General features: G+C 57.9%; 1 long non-coding RNA gene across 2 annotated transcripts; it reads right to left on the bottom strand.

Moving 5' to 3' along the window:
- Positions 1-7,868: 7,868 nt before the first annotated feature.
- LOC116669349 lies at positions 7,869-14,778 on the bottom strand. Of its 2 annotated transcripts, none has more exons than XR_004326744.1 (2): positions 12,145-14,778; positions 7,869-9,793 (listed from the first exon to the last, which is right to left on the bottom strand). It is a non-coding gene; the product is annotated as an uncharacterized LOC116669349 (long non-coding RNA). The 2 variants fall into 2 exon arrangements; XR_004326745.1 differs by having other exon boundaries at positions 7,869-9,796.
- Between the last annotated feature and the right edge of the window lie 9,564 nt (positions 14,779-24,342).

Consider the following 24,342-nt stretch of genomic DNA (forward strand, 5'->3'; position numbering starts at 1 on the left):
CAGGGGGTGGTTCCCGGGCAGATCTGGAGTGGGCTCTGTCCAGGGAGGAGCCCAGGACTGGCAAAGCCTCTGTGGACTTTGTCTGAGGCTACCTGCCCCTCAATGGGTGGACCGAGGTCCCGGAGGCCTTGCACCCAGCCAGACAGGTTCCCAGCCGGTTTGGCAGGATTGCTGTGGCTGGCACTCAGTCCTGCAGAACAGCTGGTCCTGACACCTGCAGCTGGGGTACCTGGGGAAAGACCTGAGTCCCCAGGCCCCCGGACTTCTCTGCAGGAACCACACCCCAATAACACCCACCAGGGCGGGGGGCCATGAGCAGGAAGGACCTGATCGGGACTTTGTGGAATTTGCAGGTCAGGAGTATCAAATTACCGCTGCAGGCTGGGGCACGGGCGTGGGGACACCAGAGCTCTGGCTAGAGCTCCACCTGGGTGGGGGTCACCCAGCCGGAGACAGGCTCTGAGTGCAGGTGGCTTGGGTGGAGGTGATCTGGACACCTAGACGGAGGGGAATGGGGAAGCAACACAGGGATGGGGAGGGGCCCAGGTGGGATTATCGGCGGGCAGGTCACTGCTGTGGGCACCTGGGCCTCCCTCACCTGCAGGACCCCCCAGAGTCACCAGCCCCGCCGGCCAGCAAGGTACTGACCCAGCAACTCCCCCCAGGCACTGGCTGCTCCAGGTTGGGGGTGATGGGTGAGTTCTGCAGTTCCCCCAGGGTGGGGAAGGCACAGAGAAAGCCCTCGGGGGAGCCTGGGTGGGTTACGCACAGCAATCCTCAGGGCCTCCCAAGGCCGCAAACGGAGTGGTGGTTTCCACGGCAAATCCCACCTCCTCCCCAAGAGCGCAGGATGCGCACATGAAGCCTCCGAGGGTGCCCAGTCCTTCCTGGGAGTGCTCCCCACAAACCAGGCTCTGGCGACCGCGTGTCCTCCATCCACGGAGGTGGCTGGTCCCTAGGCTCCCTGAGGGCCCCACCGGCTCTGACCTTTGAGGTTCTGGGCATAATTACTAAGGGCAACCCGCAGCCCACATTCCCAGAGCCAGAGGCACAAACAAGCTCTTAGACCAACCAGTGCCATCACCTTCCAGGGAGGAGGGCAGGACCCCCCGGCCTGGACAGGGGAGGGCAGAGGGCTGCAAATGCGGGGAGGGGTCACCAGTCCCCTTGGACCTGGAAGCCAAGGGGCTGTGGAGGAAGAGGAGCCTGGGCTGAAGGAGGGAGAAGATCCCACTCAACCTCTACCCCGGGGAGGGAGTGCATACACACCAGGGTTCCTTAAATCACTGATCTCCACTCTGGTAAAGGAAGCCCAAACAAGACCAGCGGGCAGTGTACGGGAAACCCACAGGTCAGCTCACAGAAGCAAGAGAGTAAGTGGAAAGAACCCATGTGGCCTTGAGATTTAGGCGACAAAACTCACAGGCAAGAACATTTCCATCCCTGAGTCTTTCTACTCAAGATGCAGATTTCCTCACTATGTAAAGAGTGTCCACGAGCCAATAAGACAAACAAAACTTCAATGAAAAAAATGAGCAAGAACATGGACAGACAGTGCACAGAGCAGGAAGTACAACTGACTCCCCAGCTTTGGAAAGGATGTTTAGTCTTATTCAAAATTCAAGTGCACATTGAAACGGCAGCCCCAGACCATGTTTCACCTGTCAGACTGGCGGTGACCCAAAACGTCAACGCCACGGCGCTGGCGCGTGTAGGGGACGAGCCCTCACACATTACTGGTGGGAGTGTACGTTCCTTAAAAGCACGTGCCTTTGGACGTAAAAACTCCCTCCTCGGAGTTTACCCTGCAGGGGTGTTTGCATGTGTACAGACGGTGCTAGTGCAGGGGTGTTTACCGCAGCTTTCTTTTTTTTTGTTAATAGATGAAAGTTGGAAATAAATACCCGTCAATAGGGGGAGGGTATCGCTGAGTGGTAGAGCACAAGCTTGGCAAGCACAAGGCCCTGGGTTCAATCCCCAGCGCCTCCATTCAAAAAAGTAAGTAAATCAATAAATAAACCTAATTACCTCTCCCCTTCAAAAAGTAAATAAAATTTAAAAATAAAATAAATAAATCTAAAAAAAAAAAAAAAAACCCTGTCCATAGAGGCTGAAGCTCCCTGTAGTAACACACCCACTCGACCAGCACTGAGGCTGCTAGAGGGAGGGCTCAGCTCTGGGACGACCTTCATGGACGGAATGAGAAGAGCCTGGTCGAAGCACAGGGCGTCGGGCGTGCAGACACGCGGGTCAAAGCCGCAGTTTCCTGTCTCTGGGTTCTGGAGGCTCACCTGTGCGCGGTTGCCGCTCCTGCCCGGGCTCTGCCACCTGAGATGCTTCGGAGGGGCCGTGCTCACCGTCCCAGGGCTACCTGTCCCTCCCCGCAGGGCTGTAGGTGTCACCCGCCCCAGGATGGCCCTTAGCTGGTGAGTGACGGGGAGCTCGGCCTCCCAGCCAGTCACGGGGCCTGCAGGCCTCTGCCCGCCTCTCCCCGTCCCCGTCCCCGTCCCCCCTGCCCCGTTCCCTGGGGCACAGAAACGAGGGTCTGCTTCTGGGGAGCGGACATCACGCCTCCTCTCTTCACCTGCCCTGCCTCCTCCCTGCCCTCTCAAAGGCCGGCTAGACATCGCCTCAAAGTGTGCTGCGAATAACAGTAACGAAAATGCTTTAAAAACTGACGAAAGCAGCCCCCATGTATCGAGCAGTTTCCGCACACCAGGCCCTGGGTCATCCCGTCCTGATCCTGACAAGAGCCCTTGGGATGGAGACGTGATGGTGACTCCCATTTTACAGGGTGGGGACCGAGGCCCCTGAGCCAGGCGACCTGCCCCAGGCCCCGGGTAGGGGGTGGCAAGTGGTTCTGAAGCCGTCACTTTGAAACTTGGCTCCAGCACTGAAACATCCACTGTAATACTGGAAACAGTGGGACGTGGTGAGCGTGCAAGGAAACCCCGCGTGTGCAAGGCAGGCAGAACGGGAAAGGTCTCGGCAGTCTTCCCGGCACACACGCACCACTCCCAGAAGCAAATCCTGGGACGAGAAATGGGACACTCACTGGGGCTGAGCCACGTTTGCAGAGGCGGAGGGACGCCTGCCCCGGGAACAGCAGCCCCGCCAACGCGGGGACTTGGGCACCTGGGGAGGGGGCGGGGGGCAGACCCTGGCACACCTGCTTCATCGTGGGGCTCCTCGTCACCCTGCTTCTCCTCCGAGGCCCCAACCCACACGCCCCGGACGTTGGGGCCCCACCCCTCCCTCTGCACCTCAGCATCCTGACGCCAGGGAGGGAGGTGAGTCAGCCCTGTGAGGAGGCAGCTTCCCAGAGGCCACCCCTACTTCGGGATGACCACAAACCAGTTACCTTCACAAGAAGCGCCTGTCCCCACCCCCCGGCCTCGGCCCAAGCTCGCCTCCCCATGGCCTCCATTCGTCCTCAAATGCCACGGCCGCTCCACCACTACCCACACAGGGGACGGTGACAGCAAAATTGATGGTTGCGTTGACCCTCTGGGGTTAAGTGTCTCACTTGTGCCAAGTTTGGCACAGCATGTGCCCAGGCCAGTGGCAGGGTCCCGGCAGCAGGCAGGCCCCACCTGGTGAATAGCCACCCGGCGCCCTTCCTCTGTGGGGCAGGGCTGCAGTTCGAGCCCATCAAAGACAGGCTGGAAGAGCAAAGGTCACTGCAGAGGAAGCTGAGGGCCCAGGAAAATGCTGGGAAGCCAAGAAACATGCACCTCGGCTTCGGTGGGGCCCTACAGGGACACCTGCTCCCAGGGGAAGTGGGGTGGGGTCGCCCTGAGCTTGACCCTCCCATTCTCCGGGCCCTGCCTGTGGCTCCTAGCAGGAACCTGGTCTCCCGTCCTGAGCGTCCCTGTGACGCGGAGCCTGAGCCCCGAGCTGCAGCCAGGCGGCCCTGGGACCCGCACAGGATTGGAATGGATGCCCCTCACACTTTCCACTGATGTCACGGCTTCTCCCCGTCCGAGGTCGACCCCAGAGCCCAGGGGTAACTCATGGGCTCTGACCATGCAGACTGATGATAAATATCCCGAGACTGAGCCACAAGAGCCAGGGCAGTGCCATCCCCGAGGGCTCCGTCCAGAAGAGGGACAGACACACAGGGGCTGCAGACGGAGGAGGACGCGGCCGGTGGAGCCCTCGGAGCTCGGGACAGCCCACTTCCCAGCTGCTCAGAAAGGCTGGAAGTGTCCTCCCGGGGTCACGAGGACGTGCTGAGACCTGGGCTTACAGCCGCCATCAGACCCCACTCCTCCCCCATAAGGACAGAACGGGGCTGCCGGGTCTGGCCTAGGGGTCTGGCCTAGCAGCCTGGCCGGGGCCAGAGTGTGGCCGGAGCCGCGTCTCCCTCCCTCTGTTGCAACCGTGCTCGCAGGGGCTTCCATCCTGCTCCTCCTTCTCACAGACCGGGCCCCCTCCCGGGAGCACAGAGCAGGGAGCAGAAGAGGCCATGGGAGGGAACGGGGTGGGAGGGCCTGAACCAGTGCCCGCGTGGAGAGCAGCCCGAGAGGGGACGTGGGCATCAGGCTCGGGGTGGGGGGGGAAGGATGGGGCCAGCCCCCTTCAAAGGGCTCCTGCCCCCGCTCCTGAGGGACCCCCAGAGTTCCTGTCCGCAGAGGCCAGTCCCGAACGCGCCCGAGCCCAGCAGCCTCCCGAGAGGACAGCCTGTCCATCCCCGGCCGAGGGCAGGTGTCCAGGCAACCACCTCTCAGAGCCATGAATTCCCCAGCACGGAACATAGATAGAAAAAACCAAGTAACGTGTTCATTATAGAGGTTTTTAAACACAGAAAAGTGCATCAGAAAGATGAAAACCTGCCCCTCAGAAGTAACTGCTCCCCCCACATTTGATGACGACAGATTTCGAGCAGCGCAGTTGGAGGAATCGTGTTTCCTCTGTGTGCCTGTCTCTCCAGCCCTCGATCCAGCCGCTAACTTACCTTATTTTTTGATGAGCTTCAAATTCTGTCCCCCCAACGCTTCAGCACGAATATTACTAATCGGAGTGAAGCAACTGTTTGAGAACATTCGCTGTGGAGCTGTGCACAAGTGTGAGGGTGGAGAGGCAGCCGTAACTGCACCAGAGCGCCCGTCGCCCAGCCTCGCCGACTGTCAGCATCTTCCCAGTCGTTTCATCTTTTTTTCAAATGAAAAATCACTAAATTTCTAAAAGTAAGTTTTGCTTTAAACTGTAAAGGCAACACATACTTGCAACCAGCATCACAATGATTGACTCAGGCATTCCATCGGGGGTGCACAAGAGAAGCTTGGGGGGCCTCCACGTGGGAGTGCCCAGCGGCCACCAAGGAAGCGAGCGCTGGGCCTGGGCCTGGGCCTGGGCCTGCGGCCGGCGGCACAGCATGGGGATGGGCCGGCGAGTCTGCGTGACGCTCGCGAGACACAGAAGGAGGGACGCGGCCTGTCCCAGAGACTCACAGTGTGAATGCATCCGGTCACCAGAAAACACCGGACGAACACAAAGTGAGGGACGTTATACCAAGCAACTGTTTACAGCATAAAAATCAAGGTTGTGGGAAACAAGGAAAGGCTGAGCAAAGTTTCCAGGATGAAAGGAAGTGAAGCGGATGTGACTCAAGGCACTTGTGGTCCCGGTTTGGGTGGGGGCGCAGGTGGGAGGGGCCAGCTACAAAGGCCATTAATGGGGCGTGGGGCAAAATCTGAATGTGGCCTGTACACTAGGTATATTCATGCTAACCTTATGCTAAATTTCTGAACTCGATCACTGGACAGTGGTGAACAGAATGCCCTTGAGCTCAGGGTCCTGGGGGTCACCCTGAAGTAAGGAGGGTGAGGGCGTGAGTGTGCAGTCTACTTGCAAGTGGCTCAGAAAAGGACCTGGCAAGCATGCGTGTGCGTGTCACAGTCACACGTGACACACACAGCCCAGGCCGCACAACACGCAACACTGCTGCTCTGTACGTGACCGTGGGAGACTGAGAGACAGGACCACCTGATAACACACCGACCGCACGACTCAGGCTGGCGGTCTCTCCTTACCCCTGCAAACTCTCTGCAGGTTTGGAATTACCTCAGAATAGAAAAAACTTACATAATAAACGTACAGGACAGAGATTTCAACTGTTCACAGAGCAGGGAGGTCCTGGCCCGCAAGTCCCGAACCCGCCGGTTCTGGGTCCTTCCCTCTGTGCACCGTCCGTCCGTCTTCTCTGTCCCTCTTCTCCGTCCGTCGGAGGCTTTTCTCATAGAGTTGCGGTGCTGTGAGGACTCATGGATGAAGAGCGGGGACAGCACGGGGAAGGGTTCCGGCCACAAGGCCAGGCCTGGGCCACCTCCACCCAGGAGCCCGCACTCGCAGGGGGCCCGGCACCAGGCCCCGTACACACGGAGCCCCCGGCCGATGTCTCCGTGATGTGTCCGTGGGGGAAGCCGGCCCTGTCCTGCTGGTTGCCGACAGACTCCTTCCCAAACCAGAAAGCTCTGCAGAGAGGCTGACGGACGGGGGCCAGGAGGCCAGGAGGCCAGGAGGCCAGCGTTCAGGGAGCAAAGTCACGAAGGAACATCTGCCACTGGGAACGTTTTCAGCCATAAAGATAGCCCGGCTGGCCCCAACCAAAACCCAAATTAGTCCCGAGGAGGGTTTCGCAACTTCCTCTGTGAGAGGCCTCCCTTGAGGGTAACCCAGCCCTGCTGCCCTCCCAGCTTCCGTCCCTCCCTGGGGTGGAAGCACGGGGACTTCACCCCCAGGGGCTGGCAGGTGGGACGCCCCTGGGAGCCAGGCGAGGCCTCAAGAGGGTGGGCCAGGCCTCTGGGCTGGGCCCCAAGCCCCACCCTCCTCCGTTCCCTTCCCGTGACTCAAGAGGGAGCGGCCCTGGCACCTCTCCTCACCCCGTCTTCTCCACCTGCCCCCATTCCTGATCCCTCTGTCCGGGTGGAGGACGCCCAGGTTGCCGTGGTTTGTGGAGGCCGCACCTGCCCCGACTGCGGGCCTCCGGAGAGTGAGTGACTGGTGTTTGCAGCTGCATCTGGGCCCAGCCTCCTGCCCCTGCATCCCCGGATCCCCCGGTGACCCTCCTGCTGGCACCTGCACCGTCCAGAGAAAAGCATCTCTTGCTCTAACATGCTGTGCAGAGCAGGGGCCCCACGCCGAATCCCCAGCCCCCGGGAGACAGGGACAGCTGAATGCTTCCAGCTCGGGAGCCACCCGGGAAGGCCACGTGCCTCCCGCCTCCTGGGTCACGTTGCCCAGAGCTCTGGCTCAGCTCGGGCCCCAGAGGACAGGGCTCACCAGTTCCCCGCTGGGCTGGGAGGGACTCGGCCCTGTTAGAACTCAGGCTCCAGGAAAGTTAAAAACGGGTTAGAAAGCCATGCGTGGAATTAACACGTTATATAGCAATTCCACTTCTGAGCATAAACACACCAAAAAGAACTGAAAGCAAGGACTCCAGTAGACGCTTGCACCCCACGTTCACGGCGGCATCTTTCACGACAGACGAAGACGGAAGCCACCAGAGTGTCATCACCGGACAAACGGGTAACAAAATGTGGTCCATCCACACAGCAAAAAGGAAGGAGACTCTGACACGTGCTCCAGCGTGGATGAACCTTGAGGACACTGTGCTAAGGGAAATGATCCAGACACAGAAGGACAAACACCATGTGACCCCACGTGTATGAGGTCCCTCGCGTGGTCAAATCCAGAGACGGCAAGAAGAAGGGTGGGCACCGGGGCTGCGGAGGGGGAGACACGGAGGGAGTGTCTCATGGGGACAGAGTCTCAGTTTGGGACGATGAAACAGTTCTGAGACGGACGGTGGCGATGGCTGCACAACAGTGTGAAAGTGCTTAATGCCACTGAGCTGCACTCCTAAAATGGTTAAAATGGCAAATTTTACTTTATGCACATTGTACCAACGGACAGAGTCATCGTGCGCCCGGAGAGCTCGCCCTCCCTCCCCTCAACTGAGCCTCTGTGCTGAGGGCTGGGCTTGCGGGCTGATGGCAGCTTTCTCCAGCCACCACTTGTTGGACAGAGTCCTGTTGTGGACAAAGAGCTCGGGCCGTGTATTTAGATGTAGGTTAGGCCACATGTAACACCGGTGGCTGAGAAAGATGGAAATTCGCGTCTCCCGCTCAGGGGGAGAGCGTGCTGTGCAGGGCTGGCGAGGAGACTCTGCTCCGAGCGGTCACGGGGGACCAGGCTCCGCTCTGGCCACCCTGGGGTGTTTCTCTCACCCATGCAGCTCCAGAGGGTTCCCCACCACGTCCCCATCCTCAGCAGCGGGGTGGGGGGAGCATGCATCCTTCCTTCCAGACACCGGCACTGGGACTGTACTGGAAGCGGTGCGGTTGGTACGTGGTCTGTCCCCTGCCTCCCCCAGTGGGATGTCAGCGGCACCCCATCTTGCTGTGGCAGCTGTGGGGGTGCACTGCTCAATGGCCCTTCCAGAGAGAAGCTGTCACAGGAGGTGCAGTCAGCCGCCGGCCTCCAGCTGCAGCCCTGGCCTGGTCGGGGCCCGGCTGGCCTCATGGATCCTCTGTGGGCCGGAGCCTCCCGCTGCTGGCCACGCACCCCCCACCACAGGACGACTGGTGGTCCTCCGACATTTCTTGCATTTCTAGCTTGTCTTCCCTGAGGCCTTGAAGTGACACCTTTGCTCCAGACTGCATCCCCAGGACACAGAAGAGCCAAGCGCACAGCAGGCACTCAGCAAAGTCTCCCAAGTGAAGCAAGAAAATACAGCAGGTGCTCTATGAATGTGTGTTGACCTGAGCAGACGGCAGGGAAGCTGGGAACCAGCCATCTGCCAGTGCCCCTGGGAGCAGACCCTCTGACCCCTGTCACGTTAGTCGGGGGCCCTTTGCCAAAGAAAATAGGAGTGGAAAGTTAGGGCCAGACTGGCTGCAGCCGCAGGGGACCCCTTCCTGCCACCTGCGGGGCGGGGTCCCTCAAGCCCACAGATGGCACAGAGGGAAACATCTGCTCCCGGCCACGCAGGCCACCCTGGCGTGGGCACCGGAAAGCCCCGGTCCCGGGAGCCAGGAATAACACGGAGGCTGAGGCTGCCAGGCCAGGTGCCCAGGGACTGGGCCCAGGCAGAGCTTGTCCCCTGCTTCCTGGCCTGGAAGCCAACCCGGCGGGATGGGGTTTTGACCGTGACCTTTTTCCTACAGCTGCTCCGTCTGGGGAGATGTTTTCAAGGCTGTTCATGCCCTGACGCCCCCTGCCGCCGGCCAGCATGCAAGGAGAGCAGCCTCCCAACAGCCTGTTTGCAAGAGGACCGCGCAGCCTGCTGCAGAAGCGCACGTGGAGGCTTCTCCAGACTCCTGTCCATGAGGCCACGGGGCCGGTGGCAAGCCGGGTCTGCGGTGAGGTGCTGCCCCGGCCGTGGACGGGCCATTGGAGATGCTGCACGTGGACCGGTGTGGGGGAGACTGGCCTGAGAAGGCAGGAAGGAGGCACCAGCAGGAGCAGGCGTGGGGCAAAGCCACAGATGTTTCTAGACGGTTCCAGTATCATGTGGACCGGCTGGGTGACTCCATCCTGGAGAAATAACGACCTTGCATGCTGACCCCGGTCTGGGCTGGGAGGCGTGGGGACGAGCAGGTGTGTTGACTGCACTTAACAGGATTGCTCCCGTGCACCCAGCATTCACAGTGGCACTGTTCCCAACAGCCAAGGCACGGAAGCCAACCTGGAATCTGTCAGCGGATGACTGGACGAAGACACTGCGGTGTCGCGGGGGCCAGGGGGAGCATGCTCAGGGGTAGAACACACGCTCAGCGTGCACAAGGTCCTGCTACCAAAAAAAGAAAGGAATATGCTAAAAGGTTTAATTAAAGACAGTAGGAAAAATAGGAAAAAAAGAAAAAAGTGGAATACTACTCAGCCACAGAAAAGAATAAAACAATGCCATTTGCGGCACCATGGGTGGAATTGGAGACTGTCACACTATGAAACACAAGTACCATATGATGTCACTTATTGTGGAACCTAAAATAAGACACAAATGGACTTACTCACAAAACAGAAACAGACTCACAGACGTGGAAAACAAACTTACGGTTACCGCGGGGAAAGGAGGAGGGGAGGGATATATTAGGAGTTTGGGACGTGCAGGTACACACTACTATGCATAAAACAGATAAACAACAAGGACCTACTGTGCAGCACAGGGAACTATGTTCAATAGCTTGTAACAGCCGATAATGGAAAAGGATCTGAAGCTGTCAGGTCAGGGAAGTGGAAGGGAGGGTGGGGGTCCTGGTGGGGTGCTCGGAGCTTGCTCTGGTGGGGCGGGGGCGGAGGAGGGCCCCTGGCTTTCCGTGAAGGGGACAGAGGGGAGTCAACCCAGAGGGAACCGCAGGCGGGTCTGAACAGCAGGGAATTCCTCACACGGCAACCAGACACGGCAGTGGGAAGGAATGACAAGTCTGCTTCCGTGAGCACGAAAAACCCCCGAACGCCAAGCATGAGACAAAACAAATGCACAAACCCCTGTCAGTGGGGCTGAAAGTGAGATGATCAGCTGAGACAGCGCTTGTGACCTGTCACCCAGGACGGGTGGACGGTCAAACCTACTGTGCAGAAGGACAGCGCAAATCAGCAAGGAAAGGCAAACGAGCAGCAGCTTGGAAGCAGACCTCGAGACGGGGTGTGCAGAGGCGCCACAGCCGTCCGGCCGTCCAGACCGACATCTGCCCATCCGTGCTGCGTCCTGCACGTCAGGTGCCTTTGGGGCTGAGCCCACGCAGAGGGGGGCTCCCAGAGGTGCCACACGGGCAGCTCTCTGTCCTGGGGAGAGGACCAGGACTTGGGGGTCAGAGATGCCAGAAGGATGTTCCACAATGTTTGAATTTTTGTACAAGGAAAATATTTATGAAACCCTTCTATAATCTCTCTCTCTCACACACACACACACACACACACACACACACACACACACACACACACCACTTTTCAAGTGGGGGCTTTGGAATCGATAGACCTGAGTTTGAACCCGGCTCCATCACTGACCAGCTTGTGCACGCCCTGTACAAGCCTCAGTCTTCTCACCTGGTAAATAGGTAGAGTCACACCTGCACTTGTGCCCACCTGGCTTACACAGCACCTGAGTTTTCCCTGGGAAGCCACCGCACCTGTGCCATTGACCCTGTTCTGTCTGGGGGGCCAGGCCTGCCTCCCTTCAGGTCTGAGCACATGACTGGGGGTCTAGCTGAGCAGGTAACACCCCCAGTTACTGCAGTCATTGGTTCAAGAAAGGACATGTGGCCAGTCTGGGCCCAGAAGTCCCACGTGTGTGACTTTTGCTGGAACAGCAGGGGCAGCCCCCTTTCCAAGGGACGGAGGGGAGCTGGGAGGGCGGAGGGGGCACCCCCCGGAAAGGCTGAGCACGTGGGAAGCTGAGCCAAGGCATGGGGAGGGGGGACAGCCAGTGACACCCCCAGGGCCCTAGGCCAGCCGCCTGCCTTCCCGTGACCTGGTCCCTGCCGGTGTCTCCTTGGCCCTCTCGGACAGATGTCCCCGCAGAACTTGCTGGGGGGAACTGCACGTGTGTGTGGCAGGCTGGATGGCCAGAGTCAGTGCCCCAGAGTGACTCTCAGCCAGTGAGGGCAGGGGAGCTTGCTGCCCGGCTCCCCAGGAGTCAGGGTTCGCCCGAGATGGAGCGCCCCCAGTGGCACCTGCTCATTAAAGCACCTGCATCCGTGTTCCCTGCCAAACCACACAGTGCTCTCTGGGGCCACCCCCAAATATGCGACTTTGCGAGGAGCTCAGACTGAGACACTGAAGCAACAAGCCCCTCCCCTTCTCCCTCCCCTTCCCCTCCTCCCATCAATCTCTCATTAAGACTGTTTGAGTTGATTTTCATTTGCAACCAAAAGAACCCCATCAACGCTCTGACTGCAGTGGTGACAACCAGCTTATGGAACTAGGGTAGAGAGGCCTCACGTGTGTGAACTGTGACCTCGCCCTGGGAACTAGCATGTGGGCCTCCCTGCTGCTGCCCTGGCCCTGTGACACAGAGACCTGCTGCCTCCCGGGTGGGGGCTGGGGGTGGGTTTGCGCTGCCTGGCTTGACCTGTGTGTCCACCCGCCACCCTGCTCCAGCCACGGCACCACAAGTACCACGGCGACGTTCACTCTCACCTTTCGCCCTTTGCAAAGCTGGCCCAGACGCTGGGGAGCAGCCAGCCCTTCCCATCCAAAGTTCCACACGGATCGTCGTAGCACGGCTTATCGAGCCCCGCCGTGTGCCGAGCCCGCCGGTACTTCCTTCTACGTCTGCCCCACGAGGCTACTTCCTCCGCTGTCGCCATCACCACTGACGCTCCACAAGTGCAAACGTGCACGAACCCTTGTTACACAGGAAAAGTGAGCCCACTGTGCGACTGCAGCCCAGATAAGAAACGGAACGTCACTGGCTGCCTTTCCCACGGGGGACAGCTGTCCGGACCTCCCACCCCCAGATCAGTTTTGCCTGGTTTTGAACTTTACGTTCAGAATGAAGTCATACAGGCGATAATCTCCCATGTCTGCCTTCTTCGCTCGGGCATGATTCCTACAAGAGGCAGCTGCTTCCATGAGCACCGCGGAGGTTCGGCTGCCTCGCTGTGTCGCACCCACTGGCTGGACACACACGTGTATCCACTTCACCTCGCACGGACCTTCGGCGTTTCCACCGTTTTCCCGGCTGCTATGAACAGTGCTGTCGGGGCACTTTGATTCTTTGTTACTGTAATTAGGTGGAGGCTGCAGGGCCCACAGAGGGAGAGACGGGACTAAGTGTTCACTTTCTCCCTTTTCTGTGCAGAACCAGGAGCTCCACAGGTGCTGCTTGTCCCCCCTCTGGCCCTACCCCAGAAGGTGCAATTCTCCAATTGTCTTAAGCAGGCCTCGGCCCCAAAGCTGGTGTAGTTTTCCCAGTGATGTAAAGGGTCACCTGCTCCTTGTAGTCAATTCTCTGTGAGCAGGACCCGGTGGCCCTGCTGAAGGAGGGGCTGGGAAGAGAGAATCCTGTTGTTTGACTTCAGACCAAAACTGTAGACCTGTAGTGACATCTATGTTAGTTAGGAGTTGAACCTAGGTACAGGTAGCAGAGACCTGGAAAATAGTGGCTTAGACGAAATAGAGGTTTTCTCCTGCCACAAGTCAAAGAAGTCCGGGACTCCCAGGGCAGGTACCGTAGTTCTAGAGTGCCATCAGGAACCCACAATCTGCTCTCTCTCTGCCATATGTAGAGTTTTGATCCATCCTCAAGGTCACAAAATGGCCACTGGAGTGCCAGCCATCATGCATGTGTTCCAGGCAAGAAGGAAAAAGACGAGGATAAAAGGGGCTTTTGGAGCGTTACTGGAAGGCCTGCCCGACAACTTCTGCCTGTATCTCATTAGCCGTCCTATCTGCTGGAGGAGCAGGAAACGTAGTCTTTCACATGCTCACCTGGTCACGGTGAGACAAGAGGAGGCCAGATATTGACAGGCCATGAGCAGGCTCTTGCTCAACATCCAGGCCCAGTTTTCTTCTGCCTTATTTGGGATTCTGAAAGACAAGGAACTCTCCAACACTAGCAACTCCCAGAAGCAAGCGAGTTTGATTTCTGAAACAAAATGCTTTAAACAGGCTTCACTGATGTTACTGGTTCTCCACCGTCATTAGCACCAAGCAGCACACACTCGGGGAGGGCACGGGCCTCTCCCCCCAAACCACAGGTAAACACCACCGTCTGTTAACTGCAGGTGCTTTTTCTGAGATGAGATAGGAAAGGTTCTGTTACGCAGTAGTGTCAGGTGGGCTCAGGTTCTGTGGGGGCAGATTCATGCCTGCGTCTCAGGTGATTCTGGAAGCCACCGCCCAGACAAATACTTGAGTGTGAGTGGTTTACTCAGGAGAATAAAATCAGAAACTGCAGGAGGCTTGGGGCAGAAATTCCATCTCAGGAGGTGCTGAGGAGGGCCTGGGCGTCCAGACCCTGCCCTGGCGGTCATCAGCTGAGGCCCCATGGCTCTGCCCCGGGTGCCCAGCGAGGGTGCGGAGTGAGCCCTGCAGGGAAGCACACGCGGAGGCCATGGGGCGGGGTGCACAGGCCTGATGGCAGGGCCCCCGTGGGCCGGGCGAGCATTGCAGCGTCCACTGCACACCTGCCTCGCTGTGCCCTCCGCACCCGGGAGGCCCGGTGGGGAGACTGAGGCCCGAGGAAGGAACGGGAGCTGTTCAAGTGTTCCTGACCCAGACGAATTCTGAAGCGTGTGTTCCTCCCTTGCTCAGTCAACAACCCCACAGGCACCTGCTGGATACCTACTGTACACGCAGCCCGAGTCCCGCCCTGTGGGGGTGCCTGCCCCAGTGCCCCTCCCAGGATGAGCCTCAGACCCTTCTGGCCCTTGTCCTGGTGACGTCGCCAGGAAGCAGACACGCAGCTGTGATCATCCTGTCTGGGTGTGTGAACCCCAGCCCCCTGGAGAGCCAGCCCACCGAGGGGCCCGGGAGAGGCTGGGCCGGAGGGGTCTGCGGGCTGACCCCACACTAACCAGGCGGGACCAGCTTCTCCCTAGAGTGAAGGGGCCGACATCACGGACGCGCCTGCTGTTCCAGAAGGCACCACTGGGAGGGCCTGGGGTCTCGTGGGCCCCGTTGCAGCAGAGGTGGAGGCTGAAGGCCGCCGGCTCACCCACAGGCACGCAGAGCTGGAGCCCCCACAAATCCCAGCTTTCCTGGATTCTACCACTTACTGGCTGTGTGACCTCGAGCAAGTTAATGAACCACTCTTGGCCTCCATTTCCTTACCTGTAAAATGAGAGGAGGCATCAATGAGAAGGGCCGGGAGGATTCAGTGAGCTACTGAAATGGTACTGGCACACAGCAGACCCCCCACAGGGAGGGTGCTGGTTCAAGTTAGGACGGGGTGTCGGGACGGGAGGCCCCTCCTTCCTGCCCCTGGGAAAGGCCCATCGAAACTTCCTCAATCTGGGTCCCGTCCCGCCTCCCACACGAGCTGGAGCCAGACAGTTGGGCTCCAGAGCCCACGTTAACATAGCTCTCCTGCTGAAGGGCTGTGCCGTGGACCGCCCTCCCGTGGAGCCTGCGCCCAGGAGCTCCGGCGGCCACTGTCTGGGCGGGAACAGCACTTTGAAGGCCCCTCCCGGACCCTGCCTCCCAAGACTCTGTAGTCGCAGGCAGCCTGGCGAGCATGACTCCTTCAGGAAGGGCGAAGGGTTTCAAAAAATGTAGGACACAACACTTCCGGGCCCCTGAGATCCTCCAAGAGGCCCCCATCCTCTTCCCATCATGGTATCCCTCACCAAGGGTCTTTTAGTCCCTACTTGCATACATCTGGGGGCAGGGGGCTCACCACCTCTCAAGGTCACTCCTCTAATCATTTGAAAGCTGGTCTCTATCAGCCATCTGCCTCTCCACGGGCCTGGCTTTGCCTCTAGGAGGCAGTGAATACCCCACTGGCAGGAGAGCAGAGTCCCAGGCCAGGTGAGCCCTGAGCGGTCACTGCCCGTCCTCAGCAGTTCCTGGACTGCGGGGCTGCAGGCAGACCAGGCCCAGCAGCCCCCCACCTCTCCCTCCTCCTCCGCCCCCGACACACATGTCCTCTGCCCCTGGACGCACTGGCAGCCTCCAAGCCTTATGTGTCACATGAACACAGTTACATAAATGTTACGTGCACATGATTTTAAGGATCATAAGTGGTGAGACTTCAAGGTGAAAAGATTCTTTGTCTTTTTTTTGGAGAAGCTAGTGGAGCGTGGCGCAGTTTTGGAAGAAGAGTGGCAGGCGGGGGCGGTTCTGTTTCACAAAGCTGCCTTCCCTGGCCTCTCGGCTCAGCTGGGCTGCCGGGAGATTAATCAGCTGCAAGTCTGTGAGCTCCCTCTCGGCTCTGGGTTTGGGGCTCACGTTGCAAGCACGAGCCACACTGCTGGTGCCAGAGAGCATGCTCGTTGCAGGACCGGGTGCACCCCCCTCGCGGGGGTCCTTCAGAAACAGGTACTGGGGGGACAGAGACGCCTGCGGCGAGGGGGAGCAGACCACAGGCACCATCACAGAGCCCTGGAGGAGGCTGGCCCCTCACGGTGGGGCGTTTGTTCTAGTTTTGGGAAAAGGCTTCCCAGAGAAGAGAACCTGCTTTGCTTTCACTTTGTACTGTGCAAAGGACACACATTTCAGGCACACAGCTTGTGAGCCTGTACCCACGTGCACAGCACGCAACCACGCCCTGACCGTGATGCAGACTGCTTCCAACCCCAGAGGCGCCCTGTGCCCCTCCCCCACAGGACCACTCCTCTCTGGCCCCCCCCCCCCCCCCAGGGACTGACTGCTTCTTTCTGAGCCTCACAAAGACCAAGCCCGGGCCTGGCTTCTCCGCCCGCAGCTCTGTGTGTGAGGCCTGCGGCCGCCGCACACGGTGCTGAGAGGGGCTTTCTCGCTGCGTGTAACGTCCGCACAGCGCTGGCTACCCTCTCCTGCTGGCGGGTATTTGGGCTGTTCTAATTTTCACCTCCTATGAATAAAGCTGCTATGAGAAAGTGACGTGTTTCAGCTGAGTAGACGCTCCCATGCTACGTGGAGGCCGAGGATGTTCCAGGAGGGACTGACACGTGTGGGGGCCTCTGGCAGGAGGGAGCCGCCGGGCAGGTCTGAGGCTAGCGTGGAGGGAGCGGGTTCCTAGGGGACGTTAACAGTAGCCCTGCTGCACCAGCACGGTGCTGCCCTCCCCGCCCGTTCCACCTCCTGGCGGTGCCCCCGGGCCTAGAGGGCGTGTGGCAGGCGCCCCGGGCGCGCGCGCGTTCGGGTCCATGGGATAAACATGCTACGTGAGACGACGGAGGCGGAGGGCGGGGGGCATCGCCTTGCTGTTCTGGGCTGTGTTCTGCCATCGGACAGGACCACAGGCACGCAGGGCTTTCTGCACCGGTGCCCCAGTGTCTGATCTCGGGCTGCTGAGCTGCAGGGCAGAGCCCTGATCCCAGTGACCTGAGCCCTGGGAGGTGCGTGTCACTGGTACTGCCCGCCGGGGGCCTATCCAGCCTCCCAGTGATCTTCTGAGTACTCACTGCTGCACCAGACCCCGCGTGCTTCAGACGCCTGGAGGTACCACCTCCCACCCACAAGGATGGCCATGATGGAAAAAAACCAAAAATAACAAGTGTTGGTGAGGACGTGGGGAAACCGAAACCCTTGGGCACCTGTTGGTGGGAATGTAAATAGAGCTGCCTCTGTGGAAGCAATGTGGTGGTTCCTCAAAATTAAGCACAATTACCACATCATCTAGCGATCCCGCTTCTGGGTATTTACCCCAAAGAACTGAAATCAGGGTCTCAGGCAGATTTGCACACCCACGTTCACAGCAGCGTTCATCACAACAGCCAAAGGCGGAAGCGACCCACGTGTCCATCCACAGGTGAACAAAACATGGTCTGTACATGCACTGCAGGATTACTCAGCCTAGGAAAGAGGAGATTCTGACACGGGCTACAATGTGCACGAACCTTAAAGGCATTATGCTAAGTGAGACAAGCCAGTCACAAAAGACAGATTCTGCGTCATGCCACTTGCGGAAGACGCCTCGTCCTGAGAGCCAGACAGACGGGAGTCAGAGCGTGGCTCCCCCGGGCGGCGGGAGGGGCTGGGGGTCAGGGTTCCACGGGGACAGGGACTCAGTTCTGGAGATGACGGGGGGGGGGGGGCACAGCAGTGTGAATGTGCTTAATGCCTCTGCACTGCACACTTAAAAATGGTTAATACGGGAAATTTTATGTTCTGTGTATTTTCACAATAAAACAACTAAAACAAGCCAGAAACAGAAACAGGAGCAGGTCTCTGTGCTGCAAGCCTGGCCCGGGGCAGGGCCTCGCGCCCGTCCCGCGGTTTGTGGCCGGTGGAGCGCAGGCGCACCCGCTAGGCCCGGCTTTACCCCGGGAAACCCAGGCGCGGGGGGCGGGGGACGGTCACCACACGGGCGGGGGTGGGGGCGGTGTCCGGTGACTCCAGACCCCGCTCTCTACACGACAGATCACGCACCTTTCCCGGAGCCCAGGTGTCCTTCCGGAGCCACGGCGCCGGGAGCCCCCTCGCCGCCCGGCCACGGGAAGGGGCCCGGAGCGGGCCGCGGGCGCCACCTGCTGGCGGAGGCGGGAGGGGCCGCGCGGTGCCAGCGCCCGGCGCCTTTGGGCGGGTTCCCTCCAGCCGAGGGTCTGTGCGCCCGCCGCCAAGCACGGCACCCCGGGGGCGGGGAGCGGAACTCCATCCCCTCCGTGCAGAGGCCAGAGCCCAGGGTGGAGGTGCCGGCCCGCCCCGCCCCTCCGGAAGCTGGCGGGGAGCGGGGTGTGGTTGCTTGCCCCCCAGCTCCCGGGGGCGGTGGCCGGCCCTCCGGGGCCCAGTCTCAGCCCCTCTTCACAGGGCGCCTGCCCGTGTGCCTGCGTCCACACTTCCCGCCCCCGGTGAGGGCACTAGCCACTGGATCCAGTGTGGCCTCAACTTGACCGTGTCTACAAAGGCCCCATCTCCAGTGGACAGGGGAGAGGAAACTGGGTGCACACTGTTGAACTCTGCTCGAGGCCTCCTCTGATGCTGCCTCCTCCGGGCGGGCTCCCGAGTCCACCCAGATCAGCGCCTGCCCTCTGCCGGCAGGGCATGGGGCGCGGTAGCGCCACGCTGAATCAGAGCCCCAGAACCACAACCTGTTCCACCCTACGCAGCACCGTGGGATGGTCCCCCCGGCCGTGTTCAAACTGCAACAGGACTTTTTTTTCTCTCAAGGCACCTTCATGGAGGTCTAGACCTGGAATACCCACAATGGAATTCAGGTTTTACAGGGTGAACCCACGGGAGAACCATCAGATCCCTGTAGCACGGACGGAAATTTCAAGAAGGTCCGCTTGGACCCAAGCTGCGTAGTGAAAGGCTACAGCTTCAATGGTTAAAGCAGCACACGGTGAACGCTGTTGTCCGTGGCGGTTAATCCTGCCAGCCAGCGATGCCAAACACCATGTTCAAGACTGTTTTGCTTCCAGTGCATGCAAAGGATGGGGATGCTTTGGGCAGGGGCAGGGATTTCGGCCCAAAGCACATCCTCTGTAAGACCAATGGGCAGACGGGTGTGGATCAGCCAAAGGGAAACTGGTATATGCAAACGTGCTTCTGAGATTAAAATGTTTTCAAATGAAAATCAAATGTGGAAAGTGCCAAAAAGGAAAACGAAAAGTTACATCAGCACATTGTGCTGCATCTGGAAATGGGGGTGGGGGTGACCTACTGTTGAACAACCTAACCCAGACAGCAGGGAGGCTCTGGGCAGCCCCTCTGCCTCCTGGCATAAGAAAAAAAAAAAAACACTCGCTCAAAGCAGACAACAATTATGGTTATACTGAGCTGTGTCTGTTGATGGCGCCCTAGTCTTCTTTAAAACCACCCAAAGTGCCTGCAAAACCCTGGTTCCCTGGCGAACATGGCACTCTCGGGCGACCTCCAACTTGGGCTTTAAAAATGACACTCAAGGGTAGGTTTAAAACTTTGCCCACACTGTAGATTACTTCTTCTGGATAGATCCCTGGAAGTGGAATTCCTAAGTCAAAGGAATGACTTTTTAAGTTCCTTGATCAGGGATTTCAAACTCGTGGCCCCAGAGCCAATTTGGCTCTCTGATTTGGCCCGTGCAAGGTTTTAAATGCATGTCAACATTTGAAAGTAAGATTTCCCATCGGAATTCAGATTTCCAGCTTCTCTTGGAAAAATCAGAGCTGTCTCATCAATCAGTGTAATACACCACAGTACTGGAATGAAGGGAAAAAGTCACAAGATCTTCTCAAGTGACAAGAGCCAACACCCCTTGTGGTAAAAAACGCACCAAACTGGCAATAGAGGAAACTCCTCAGTGTGAGGAAGGATGTTTACGAAAAGCCCACAGCCGACATCTGCTCGGTGGGGAAAGACGGAGAGCTTCTCCCAGGACAGGAACAAGGCAGGGGTGCCTGCTTTCAGCACTGCTCTTCAACATGGCGCTGGAATTCTTGCCAGAGCGATCAAGCAGAAATACCCAGAAAACAAAACAAAGCAAAACAATCTAAACTGGAAAGGAAGAAGCAGAACTATCTCTGTTCACAGACGACATGATCTTACACATGGAGAATTCAAAGAAGCCGCTGAATAACTACTAGTGCTAATAAACAATTTGAGCAAAGTTGCCAGGTGCAGAATCAGCACGCAAAAATGAGCTTATACACCAGCAATGAACAGTCAGAAAGGAAATTAACAGAATAATTTCACTTACAGTGGCATGCAAAGAAGAGTACAGCTCGGGATAAAATCAACCAAGGAGGTGAAGGACTTGTACGCTGAAAACTACAAAACATCACTGAAAGAAATTGAAGAAGACGTAGATACATGGAAAGGCATCTTGTTTATAAACTGAAAGTCTTAATATTGTTAACGTGCCCCGAACAATAAACAGAGTCAGTGAAATCCTCACCCAAGTCCCCATGGCCTTTTTCTTAGAAAAGGAAAAGCTGATCCTAAAATTTGTATGGGCTTACAAGGGACCCTGAACAGCCAAAACAATCTTGAGAAAGAACAGAATTGGAGGTCTCACTCACACTTCCTGGTTTCAAAACTTACTACAAAGCTACAGTCACCCAAACAGTGTGGTCCTGGCGCGTGGAAACACACAGAGACCGATGGAAGAGATTCAGAGGCCGCAAGCAAACCCAAACAGGTCTGGACAATAGGATATCCATACAAAATAATTAGATTGGCCCCTTACCTCACACTGTAATAAATACCACCTCAACATGGACACAAGACCTAAATGTGAAAGTAAAGCCTACAAAACTCCTGGAACACCAAACATCTTCATGGAATTAGATTTGGTAAAGATTTCTTGGAAATGACACCAAAAGCACAGGAAACAAAAGGAAAAATAGAGAAATTGGACTTCATTGAAACTAAACATGTTTGTGCCCCAAAGAACACTCATGGCAACCCAGGGAGGGGCCAGCTCGGTGGCAGAGCGCGTGCTCAGCAGGGACGAGGCCCTGGTTCAATCCCCAGTGCCTCTGCTAGAAAAAAAAATTTGAAAAAGACATAGGCAACCCTGAGTAAGAAAAAAGATTTGCAAAGTATGTGGTCAGTAAAGGCCTAACGTTCAGAGTTCAGAAAGAACGCCTAGAACTCAGCAACAAAGAGGCAGACAACTAACCCTCAAAACGGGCAAAGGACCTGAAGGGACATTTCTCCAAAGACATAAAAACAGCCAACAGGCACATGAAAGTACGCGCAATGCCATCAAGGAAACGCAGATCAAACCCACAGTGAGACCCGCCTCACCACACCCACTAGGGTGGCTGTAGCTTGCTTGTTTGTTTGTTTAAGGAAAGTAATAAATGTTGGCAGGAATGTGGAGAAACTAGAACTCTTCTGCAGCTCTGGTGGGAATGCAGGATGGTGCAGCCGCTGTGGGGAACAGTTAGACGGGTCTCCCAAAAGTTAAACGCAGGGCTACCGTATGTCCCCGCTTTTGCCCTCCTGGGACTGAAAACAAACACCTGGACACAAATGTTCAGAGCAGCGTCATTCACAGCGGCCAAAAGGTGGGAATACCCTCCGGGCAGCCGCCTGGTGAACAGAAACCGAGACGCGGCCCATCCACGCCTGGAGCGTGGCTCAGCCGCGGAAGGGACACGGTGGGGCTCCCGCCACAGCACCAGCAAACCGTAAGACCCTGATGCTGAGGAAAGAGGCCTGACCCGGAGGCTCACCTGCGGCTCCACTTACAGGGAACACCCGGAGGGCAGCAGAGACAGGAAGCAGGTCAGCGCTTGCGGGGCTGAGGGCAGGACAGAACCGCGGCACTGCCAGCGGGTGCAGGGTCCCCTCTGAGGTGCTGGGAACGTTCTAGAACGGGGGGGGGGGGCGGCGGCGGCAGCACAGTGCCCTAAGACCCTTGAACTGCACACTTGAAAATGGTTAAAATGGCAAATTTCACCTCAGTTAAAAATTGTACAAGTGAGAGAGGACCTGCCGTACAGTCTGCTAGCGCTGCTCCTGGCCTTTAGCTGGGTGACTGCGTGCGTCCACACAAGGGACCCGTGTGAGAGGCGGGCGGCCGGATCCAGGTGGTGTGGGGTGGGGCTGTCTGCAAGAAGACACAACTTTTTTGGGTGAGAGAAATGTCTGTGTCTTTTTTTTTTTTTTTTTCTAAGAGGAGGTACCGGGGACTGAACCCAGGACCTCGCGCATGCTAAGCACGTGCCCCACCCCTGAGCTGCCCCCTCCCCGTAAATGCCTGTGTCCTGACAGGAGTGATGGCTTCACAGGTGTACATGTCACTGTGCATTTTAAATACCTCCCCCAAAGGTGGTTTCAGTGAAATAAATGTTTAAACGATCGGAGCCGCCCTTCTATTAAAGGGGCTCACTCTGTGACGTCATCGACCTGGCCGCTGGGTGCTCTGCAGCTTGAGACCCTGGTCGTCCTTCCTGTCACCAAACCGCTTTCCACCCCCACTGAGATGGAGGAGAGCGACGTGTTCCCCAACGTCAGCACACTCTCGTGTCAGTGGGGAGGAAACGGAGGTTCAGAGATGTTAAGTGACTTGCTCAAGGACACACAGCCAGTCAGGACAGAGTCTGGACTAGAGCCCAGTCCTTCTAGTCCCGAGCCCAGTGACCTCTCCCTCCCACCACACCGCTCTCCCACAGCCTGGGGAGCCAAAGCCGAGGGCTGCAGAGCCATCCGAGGGCTCATCAACTCTCAGAACTCGCCACAGCCCTCTGAGGCCCTCGGCGGACCTGTTCCCCAGCCAGGCGAGGACAAGGCCTGCTCAGGCCTCCGAGACTGTGAGCTGGCGTCTGCCACCTGGGCATGGGGCCCTCTTCCTCCAACACCCTTTGGGGTAGGACCTCCCTGGGGCTCTTGCTTGGAAAAACCACAGCAGTAGGGGAGGGTAGAGCTCAGGGGTAGAGCACGTGCTTAGCATGCACAGGGTCCTGGGTTCAATCCCCAGCACCTCCATTAAAAAAAAAAAAGTAATTATCTCCCACCAACAACAACAAAAACACTCACAGCGGGTTTTGCCACAAACACACCCAAGGGCAGGCAGCCTATTTATTCTCTTTCAAATAAACCTCTGTCCTCTGAACACCTAGAAAATGCCTCACACCACGGGTGCCTAATGTAGGTTTGCATAAACTTAGATATTTGAAGTATTTGCCCAGTATTTAGATCTCGTTGCTCTGTCCCCGCATGGGTGGAATCCTGTACCCAGTACCGGAGGTGAGCAGAGAGACCTGCCTTCACTAACTCCCTCACCCAGCCTTCCCAAACACGCAGGACCCACAGGGCTCCGTGGGCGGGCGCGGGGTGGAACAGCGTCCCTCTGCCGTCCATCTGCCATCCATCAGGGCCAAGAGGAGACAGAAACCACAGCACCGCGTTCCCGGAAAAGAGGGTGTTTGATACAGAGAACTGTCAAAGAAGGGTTAGTGTGACAAAGCTTCACCGAAGAAAAGGGAAGATGATTCTCAAGGAACCGCAGATCCAGGGGCAGCCCTCCACCTGGGGCTGGGGAGGAGCTGCCCGGGGAGAGCCCCCCACCCGTCTGGAGCCAAGGCTGCGACCGGACCCCAAGGGGGGGCAGACAGTGGGCAGCAGGGAGTCACTGATGCAGGATGCCCGCGGCGCTCCCTGGAAATCCACGCTCTGGCGTGTGTGTGCACGTGTGCACATGTGTGAGGGTGCACGTATGTGCATGTGTGCGTGTGTACATGAGCTACACTGAGAGGGTGGTCAGGCAGGACCTTCCTGACATGGTGACGTCTGAGCAGAGACCTGGAAGTGACCATGGAGGTCTTGGCATGAAGGGCCTTCTGGCAAAGGCCCCGAGGCCGGACTGCCCAGTGCTGATGCCAGGATGAACGGCCAGCTGGGGGGGTGTGCTCGGAGAGGCTGTGGGGCACAGGAAGCACCTCGAGGTCGGTATACAGCCTCAGCTTGCATTCTGAGTGACACACACACATTTCAGATGAACAAAGTCAAGGTCTGTGTGAGAGATCCTGGGAGTTCGGGGGGAGTGGAGGCAGCCTCCGGACGGTGGGGTGTGGAGCAAGGAGCAGCTGGAGCTCAGGCCTCGGGCTCTGAGGGTGCCTGGAGACCGGCATCCGTGCGGACCAGAGCCGCGGACGAGCGTGTGATGACTGGAGGTGGTCTGTGTCCATGCGGGCCCGTTGCAGCCACAGCCACGTGGTGTCAGGCACCTCTCGGGACTGAGAAACCGGACGTTTAACTGTACTTAATTTGAATTTGAATTTAAATCGCCACAAGCCGCGTGTTGCAGAGGGCCAGTCTGGA

The sequence above is a fragment of the Camelus ferus genome, chromosome 16, assembly GCF_009834535.1.
Source record: "Camelus ferus isolate YT-003-E chromosome 16, BCGSAC_Cfer_1.0, whole genome shotgun sequence".
Lineage (NCBI taxonomy): Eukaryota > Metazoa > Chordata > Mammalia > Artiodactyla > Camelidae > Camelus > Camelus ferus.